Below are 9,561 nucleotides of genomic sequence, written 5' to 3'. Positions count from 1 at the left end.
TTTGTTCCCGCAGCTGCTGCCGTGCTGCGGCAGAGCTCGCACAGGTATTAAACACTCCCATGGATCCAGCAGCCGGTGGTCCGGCGTTCCCTGCCCGTGCCAGGTTATTGACACCGGGAATAATTCGGTTCCTGAGGTCCTGCTGGAGTTCAAGAGAAATAAAATGAAAGCAGAGTGAAGAGCTGGAAGAGGGGCTGCTCCCCCAAACAGCGCCGAGGTACCGGGCCAGGAGCAGTGTGAGGTGTCAGGAGTCCCGGGATGGGGCTGCCCTGGTCCCTCCCCATGGATACCCTGGGAACAATCAGCCCTGGAGCTCCCTGACCATCCCCAGCCTTGGAGCCATCGGCCTGGGACTGTGCCAGGGGACCTGGGACACCCCGAGGGGGCACAGGGACAGTCCTGGGGCTGCCCAAAGGATGGGAGCATCCCTCACTCCTCCGGGGCATCCCTCACACCTTTGGGGTATCCCTCACTCCCCCGGGGTATCCCTCACACCTTCGGGGTATCCCTCACTCCTCCAGGGTACCCTTCATTCCTCCAGGGTATTTCTTACCCTTCCAGGGTATCCCTCACTCCTTCAGGGTATCCCTCACTCCTCCAGGGTATTTTTTGCCCCTCCAGGGTGTTTTTTGCCCCTCCAGGGTGTTTTTTGCCCCTCCAGGGCACCCCTCACTCCCCCGGGGTGATGCTGAGAGCCAGGAACGATGGCAGAAGTGCTGGGGGGGCACAGGGCAGAGGCTGCTGCCCCTGTGCCAGCGGGACCATCCCTGCCCCGGCCGCGGGCACCACCCAGGGCTGAGGGGACGGAGCTCGGCCCGCGGGTACCGCAGAGAGCCGGGGATGGGGGGAGAAGCCGGGGCATCGTCTGGCTCCCACATGTGCCGAGGTTGTTAGGAAGATTTATAGGGCCGAACGCAGGGCTTTTTCTCTTTGGCTTTACAATAATACATTAGGCTTTTAACCTCTGACCGGCAGCTCTGGGAAGGGGATGATCCGCGCGGCTCCAGCCCCGCGGGGAAGGGCAGCGCGGGGCCGGGCACGGAGGGGTTAACGCGGCGCGGAGGAATGTGAGAGTTTAGCGAGAGGCGTCGGCTGTCTTGAGGTCACCTGTGAGGGATTAGCCGGGCAGGCAGACAGTTGTTGTTTGAGGACTGTCTGAGGCCGGGGAAGGGGCGGCTCGGGGGCTGCGTGGCCCCGCGGGTGGGATCTGCCCGTCCTGGATACCGGGATGCAGCCCGGCCATCTCTGTGCCCAGAATAAATAAATCCGTCAGCCCTGGCGAGGAGAAGGTGGGAGATCCCCCCAGCCGCGTGTGCCAGACCCTGCCGGAGCCCAGGTGGGCGGCAGAGATGCTGAGGAGGAATTGAAATGTTCCAGGATCCATCAGGGCTGTCCACGGCCCCGCAGGGCTCTCCACATCTGGGCTCCTTCCCGCAGAGCTCCCTGCAGAGGGGAGCCTCAGCCCAGCCCGGCCTGGCTGGGGGTCCCCAAAAGGAGCTTTGCCCTGTGGGAGTCCCCTACAAAAATGCCTTTTCCCTGCACTGGGCTGAGCCTTCACTCGCGGTGTTTGAGCTGCTGGAAACACAAAATTGGATGAGCAGGGTGGGAGGTGAGGCCCTGATGGGTTCAGGAGCTGCAGTGGGAGCTGACCCATCCATCCAAGGCTGCTCTGGCTCTTCCTGAGTGTTTCAGACCCAAACCAGCAGGAATTTCTCCTGTATCCCCACTCCTGGATTAAAATCCCACTGATTTCCTGCTGGACAGGGCACGTGGGTGTGTGGGGCAGAGGAGGAATCTCTGCCTGGAGCTCCAAGCAGAATCCAGCTGGGGCTTTTTACACCTTCACGTCATCAAAACAAATCTAAAGGCTCGGTTTTGATTGTGGGACCTCATTCCTCTGTCCCACCATGGAGTTCTCTGCCCTCTTTGGAGCAAGATCAGGGAATCAAACCCAACAATTCCAATTCCTTGGGATTCAAACCAACACGTAACTTCCCCCTGCACCTCTGGCTCCGAGATCCTGCCGTGCCTCTGCAGATGAAAGGTATTATATGAGGATAAATTCCTAATCATCACAATAATCAATCATTCTTTACTTATAATTTAGTGGAAATTAATCCAGCAGACGAGCAGAGGGCCAAATGCTAATCTGTGTCCTGGGTGTCTTTATTGACTGGGAGAGGAGAGAATATTCCGTGGAAATAAAGAGGAGAGGCTTGAAAAAGCGCACCCAGAAGTTTTGCATCTGGAAAGGGAGCAGAGACAAAAAGGAACAACCTCACAGAAACTCTAAAAATTGCACTTTAAAAACTGCACTTTAGAAACCTTAACATTTCAAAACTCTCACAGTTCAAAAACCCTTCCTCATTTTTTGAGTCGGTCCCTGGGTTGGGGCTGGATGTGAAATGCTGGATGTGACTCGGGGTTTGAAATGCTGAAGGGAGGATTTGGGGCTGCCAGGAGCAGGGGACACCCAGCTCACCTGCAGCAGCTTTGTCCTGGCGGGTTATTGGAATAAAGGAGCCCAGGCTGCATCTCAGGGCTCGCAGCTGCCCTCACACCCGGGTGTGCACCAAGGAGAGCTCCCTGTGGGGCAGGATTGGGGTGGAGCAGGTGTGGGATGGAGAAGGTTTGGGATGGAGGAGCAGGCTTGGGATGGAGCAGATTTGGGATGGAGCAGGTTTACGATGGAGAAGGTTTGGGATGGAGCAGGTTTGGGATGGAGCAGGTTTACAATGGAGGAGCAGGTTTTTGATTGAGCAGGTTTTGATGGAGCAGGTTTGGGATGGAGTAAGCTTGGGATGGAGAAGGTTTAGGGTGGAGGAGCAGGTTTTTGATTGAGCAGGTTTTTGATGGAGCAGGTTTGGGATGGAGCAGGTTTACGATGGAGGAGCAGGTTTTTGATTGAGCAGGTTTTTGATTGAGCAGGTTTTTGATGGAGCAGGTTTTTGATGGAGCAGGTTTTTGATGGAGCAGGTTTTTGATGGAGCAGGTTTGGGATGGAGCAGGTTTTTGATGGAGCAGGTTTGGGATGGAGCAGGTTTGGGATGGAGCAGGTTTATGATGGAGGAGCAGGTTTTTGATTGAGCAGGTTTTTGATGGAGCAGGTTTTTGATGGAGCAGGTTTGGGATGGAGCAGGCTTGGGATGGAGCAGGTTTGGGATGGAGCAGGCTTGGGATGGAGCAGGTTTACAATGGAGGAGCAGGTTTTTGATTGAGCAGGTTTTTGATGGAGCAGGTTTGGGATGGAGCAGGCTTGGGATGGAGCAGGTTTGGGATGGAGCAGGTTTAGGATGGAGCATGGGGCCACCTCCTGCCTAATTCCAATCAGGAAACCTCCTGCAGGAAGAGGCTCCCTGGGGCTAAAGGAGGCTTTTATTGCCCCAGCACTGCAATAAAACACAAAATAAAGCAATTTTATTGAAATTAAAATGCAAATGGAAGATTTGTCTCACAGCCCATCCCCTGCAGCTGGATCCGTGTCTGGGAGCAGGTGGGAATCCCAGCTCCACCTGAGATTCCCTGCTCTGAGATTCCCTGATCCTGCCTTGTCCCTCACTGCAGATCCTGCAGGAGGGAGAGGTTGTTCCTGGGGAGCTGGGCCAGAACAGGAGCAGGGCACGGAAGGAGCTCCTGCTTCCCAGGAAGCCACAGAGGGATCACTGGGATCTCCCTGCCGGGATCTCCCTTCTGGAGGAATATTTGTGGCACTCAGCTCTCATCTCCTGATGCTCCTCCATGAAGGAAGAATCGTTTCCAAAGGGAATGCAGAGCACCCAGGGGAGTCGGAATGGGGGGTGACAGGGTGGGTGTGGGGACAGCAATTCCTGCTGGATGCGGGGACAGCCGGGACAGAGCAGCTCCCGGCTCCTCAGCTCTGCCCCAGGCCATGGAGAGCAGCTGGGAGGACACACCCCCGAGGGGGGGACTGTCCCCTCAAAGTCCCTGTGGCTCGGGGTGGCTCCCCCAGACAGCAGGAAAAGCTCAGAGAGGCTTCGGGGCCATCCCATGGGATCTCCCATCGCCTCTGGGAAGGGTCTGGTGGCAGCAGGAGCCACCCAGCGCTGTCCCCAAGGAGCAGCCACCCCCTGGCAGCGGTGGCACAGCTGTCCCTGCCCAAATGCGTCCCAGCTGCGGCCGAAGGAAACGCTCCCCGGGCCGGCCCAGGGTTTCTGGTAGCAGCTCAGGGACAGGATAATAAAACAGGAAAAAATTAACATGTAAGAAAACAGAGCTGCACCTGAAGCAACAGAGGCAGAGAGAGCGCAGGCAGCTCCCCCCGATGCCAGAAAGGAACTGCGAGGAGGGGACCTGCCCCGTGCCCCCCTCCCCTCCCTCCCTGCCTCCCTCCGCTCCCGCTCACTCCGATTTCAAAGGCGCACAAACAACACCCGGCACTGTGTGGCATCTCCACTCCTAAATCTTCCTGTCCTCGGGTTTGTGTAACGTGAGCCGAGGGCAGGATCTGACCCTCCCGGGGCACAGCCTCGGCTCTGCACACAAATCCCCCCCTGGGATCCCCCAAAGCCCCGGGACAAGGCGGAATGTGCCCTGCCGGGGATGCAGCTGCTCCGGGGCTGAGCTGCAGCTCCCGACCCCAAAGGATCGGGATGGATTTGGGATCTGCTGGATTTGGGTTCGGCTCCTGGCACCTGCAGGGCACAGAACAGCCCCAAACTGCCCCATTTTCCAGCCTGGATTTGGCACAGGAACAGCCCCAAACTGCCCCATATTGGGTACAGGAACAGCCCCAAACTGCCCCATATTGGGTACAGGAACAGCCCCAAACTGCCCCATTTTCCACCCTGGATGTGGCACAGAACAGCCCCAAACTGCCCCCATTTTCCAGCCTGGATTTGGCACAGGAACAGCCCCAAACTGCCCCATTTTCCAGCCTGGATTGGGTACAGAACAGCCCCAAACTGCCCCATTTTTCACCCTGGATTTGGCACAGGAACAGCCCCAAACTGCCCCATTTTCCCATTTGGATGTGGCACAGGAAGAGCCCCAAACTGCCCCATTTTCCAGCCTGGATGGGGTTGCTCCCACACACTCCCAGACTCTCCCAGCTCTGCTGCACGGTGTGTGCTCAGCCTGTGCTCACACACAGCCTGGAAGTGCCTGGATTCCCAAATATTTGGGCCCTAATGTTGGATTTGGGGAAGAAATGGGCAAAGCTGGACTGGCTGTCTGTCCTGGGGGACCAGCCCAGCCCAGGGCTGGCAGGAGCAGTCCCAGCACATCTCAGATTTGGCTCCTTGCTGCTGTCCCCCCCAAAATGGGCTTGGGAAGGGGTCAAGGAGCACCCACCCGGTCAGACACCCCCAGACTTGTGGGGTGCTCCCAGGCTGGGGCTGTTGGGACAGCTTGGAAAAGGAGTGGGAGCTGGGGATGGCTCTGGATGGAGCAGGGCTGGGAAACCATCTCCTGCTGAGTGTTTGTGTGGGGTCTGTTCTGGTGACAAGGTGGGGACAGGTCACAGGTTGGACTCACTGATCTTGGAGGTCTTTTCTTACCTAAATGATTCTGTGATTTTGTTGTGCTTGTGTTCCTTCCTTCCTTCCTTCCTTCCTTCCTTCCTTCCTTCCTTCCTTCCTTCCTTCCTTCCTTCCTTCCTTCCTTCCTTCCTTCCTTCCTTCCTTCCTTCCTTCCTTCCTTCCTTCCTTCCTTCCTTCCTTCCTTCCTTCCTTCCTTCCTTCCTTCCTTCCTTCCTTCCTTCCTTCCTTCCTTCCTTCCTTCCTTCCTTCCTTCCTTCCTTCCTTCCTTCCTTCCTTCCTTCCTTCCTTCCTTCCTTCCTTCCTTCCTTCCTTCCTTCCTTCCTTCCTTCCTTCCTTCCTTCCTTCCTTCCTTCCTCCCTCCCTCCCTCCCTCCCTCCCTCCCTCCCTCCCTCCCTCCCTCCCTCCCTCCCTCCCTCCCTCCCTCCCTCCCTTCCTCTCCTTCCTCTCCTTCCTCTCCTTCCTTCCTCTCCTTCCTTCCTTCCTCTCCTTCCTCTCCTTCCTCTCTTCCTCTTTCTTTCTCTCTTTCTCCCTTTTTATCTTCCCCTCTTTCTTTCTCTTTCTCTCTTTTCCCCCTTTCTCTCTTTCCCACTTTCTCCCTTTTTCCTTTCTCTCTCTTTCCCCCTTCCTCACTTTTTTCCTTTCTCTCTCTTTCCCACTTTCTCCCTTTTCCCTTTCTCTCTCTTTCCCCCTCTCTCTCTCTCTTTCTTTTCCACCACCTCTCTCTCCCCCCTTCCCTCGCTCTCGGTGAGAGCTGATGCAGTTAATTGGAGCTTCTTGTAAGTGAACATTAACACAGGCAGAGCCAAGACGACGACGTCTTGGCAGCAAAATATCATTATCAGTTCTTGAGCTCCAGCCAAAATCCCCTTGCGGTCAAAACACAATTCTTTAAACTAAACAATTAAAGATTTGTGCAAGTGTTGCTGCCATGAGTTATCAAGGACGGGGAGGGGCCGCGCCGGGCCCGTGTCAGCACGGGAGGACAGCTCTGCTGCCTGCCAGGGACACAGGTGACAGCCCCAAACCTCTGCCAGGGGCCCCAGGAAAGGCTCAGCACCCCCGGAGCTTTATCCCAGCCAGGTAAAAATCTCATTTTTCTGCTCTGCCTGGGCTCTGGAGGCGCTGGCGCTGCCCGGGGCCAGTCCTGTGCCACCTGTTCCTATGGAGAAGGATTTTTATCACCAACACTTGGTAAACAGCTGCCGCCGGAGCCCCTTTCCTGCCTGCCCCGCGTTTATTCCGAGAGAGTCAATAAGGAAAAACAAACATTCCTGTCCTTGTGCACACACGGCCCGGGCCGCCGGCGCTGCCCGCCTGTGCCTGCCAGACCCGAGGCTCCCAGATGGTGCCAGAGCTGGGGCACAGCCCCAAGCCTGGCTGTGGGCAGCTGGGAAGCCAAGGAGGACACAAAAACCGCTGCAAAGGGATTTTCCATTTTCCCCTTCACCCTTTGCCCTTTTCTCTTTTTGCTTCTCCCTTCTCCTTTTTCCCTTTCCCCTTCTCCCTTCTCCCCTTTCCCTTTTCCCTTCTCCCTTTTCCCTTTCCCCCTTTCTCTTTTCCCTTTTCCTTTCCTTTTCCCTTTTCCCTTTTCCCTTTTCCCTTTTCCCTTTCCCTTTTTCTCTTTTTCCCCTTTTCCCTTTCCCCTTTTCCCTTCTCCCTTCTCCCTTTCCTTTTTCCCTTTCCCCTTTTCCCTTTTCCCTTCCCCTTTTTCTCTTTTCCCCCTTTCCTCTTTCCCCTTTCCCCTTCTCCCTTTTCCCTTTCCCCCTTTCCCTTTCCCCTTTCCCCTTCCCCAGCACCAGGACCTTTCCTCAGGAACAAATCCAGCCGGGCCACACCTGAAATCCAAACTCAGTGCTTCCCCTCCCATCCCTCAAGCTCCGAGGTTGCAAAGTTGACCTTTGAATCCCCTCTTTGCCTCTTTCCTGCTCCTGCAGGAGCTTCCCGAGGAGGGGGAGAGGGCAGAGAGGATCCCCCATTCCAACAGGCGCTGGTGGAGCTGGGAATTAACGTGCTCAGGCTGTAATTAGGGCTTCAGCAGCGTGACACCTGCACGGGTGTCTTTATTTCAGAGCAGGTAAATTGGAGCCTTGCAGGCTGGGGGGGAGGTGACGCTGCTGGGGAAGGGATCAGGCAGCAGGGAATTATTTTTAGTGGCTTCTTTTTGTGACAGGGGCATCGTGGCCTGGGTGATGGGTGGGAGATGCAGAACTTGAAGGGAGTTTCTGGTCTAGCGGGAGGTGCCCATGGTGTGGTTTGGGGCTAGGTGAGATCCAAGGTCCTTTCCAGCCCAAACCATTCCGTGTTTCCATGCCTGGACTCAGAGGGGAGTTTGGTTTGTGTAGGTCCTGCATTTGTCCCTCTGGCCGAGAGGGAAAGCGGCTGAAACCCTGTGGGTCTGAACCCCACCTGCAGGAATGGGACAGGAATGGGGCAGGAATGGGGCAGGAACAGGGGCAGGAATGGGGCAGGAACAGGGGCAGGAATGGGGCAGGGATGGGGCAGGAATGGGGCAGGAATGGGGCAGGAACAAGGGCAGGAATGGGGCAGGAATGGGGCAGGGATGGGGCAGGAATGGGGCAGGAACAGGGGCAGGAATGGGGCAGGAATAGGGGCAGGAATGGGGCAGGAATGGGGCAGGAATGGGGCAGGAATAGGGGCAGGAACAGGGCCTGGGGCAGGAATGGGACAGGAATGGCGCAGGGATGGGGCAGGGACAGGGCCTGGGGCAGGGATGGAGCAGGACCTGGAGCAGAAATGGGACAGGGACAGGGACAGGGCCTCCTGCCCATCACTGCCCTGAGCCCTTCTTCTCCTGCTCCAAACCTTCCAGCCCAGCTGCTTCCAGAGCGTTTGGATCCAGCCGATAACAGCAGAAGCCTCAAAGTTCAGGATATTCAGATCTAGACCAATCTCGAGGCTTTTCTTTCTTTTTTTCTTTTTTTTTTCTTTTTTTTCTTTTTTTTTTTTTGACAGCTGCTGCCTCTACTTTAGGCAAGGACATTAGCGCCGGGAGGAAAAAAAATTTGATTTTAATGCAAGCCCCAGTAATCAGCTATTTGTGATGGAATTTTATCTGTCCTGGTCTCTAAGGGATGAGAAGCAAGCAGAGAGGAAAGAAGGGTCAGAAATTAGTATGCAGAAATATCTGATCAGCCAAAGTAATTTTCTTTAATAATCGTATTCATACTGGCTGCTCTCCGCTCACTAGAAGAATTAAGTATTTAATAGTAATATATTTCATCTGGCAGCAGTTCCGTTTCGTTAGGAGCTGTGATGCCTCGCCGGGGTGGGGGTGGGCAGGGGAGGCAGCCCCGGATCGGGGCGACCTGAGGGGACACAAAGCTGCCACCGCGCTGCCAGCCCTGCCCGCGGCCAGGGCGAGCTCGTTAGGGAGCTCTAATTAACCGGGGATGGAGGAGGAACCCGCGTGGTTCCCGTCGGGAATCCCGGGCTGCATCCCCGAGGGGGCATCAGGGAGAGTGAGGTTTCGAGGTTCCAGGGCTCCCTCAAACCCACGGCTCTGTCATTGTCACAAAAAGCGCTAATTGTTGTCACGGGCAGCACTCGGGCAGGTGTTTCAGTGGCTGCTTAGCTTAAGAGTGTCCTTAAGTCCCTTTGACTCTAACGGGACTTAAATGCGTTCCCAAATGCTGCCCGGAACCCTGATGTTGTTCCAAAAAACCTCCTGATGTCTTCCCAAAAAACCCTGATGTCTTCCAAAAAACCCTGATGTCTTCCAAAAAAACCCTGATGTCTTCCCAAAAAGCCCTGATGTCTTCTCAAAAAACACTGATATCTTCCTAAAAAACCCTGATGGCTTCCCAAGAAAAAACCCTGATGTTGTCCCAAAAAGCCCTGATGTTTTCAAAAAAACCCCGATGTCTTCCAAAAAAACCCTGACGTTTTCAAAAAAATCCTGATGTCTTCCAAAAAAACCTGATGTCTTCTTAAAAACCCTGATGTGTTCCCAAAACGCCCCGATGTCTTCCCAAAAAAAAACCCTGATATCTTCCCAAAAAACCTTGATGTTTTCCAAAAACCCCAATTTTTTCCCAAAAACCCC

Source organism: Passer domesticus, chromosome 25 (assembly GCF_036417665.1).
Source record: "Passer domesticus isolate bPasDom1 chromosome 25, bPasDom1.hap1, whole genome shotgun sequence".
Taxonomy (NCBI): domain Eukaryota; kingdom Metazoa; phylum Chordata; class Aves; order Passeriformes; family Passeridae; genus Passer; species Passer domesticus.
Note: the sequence above shows the minus strand (reverse complement) of the source record.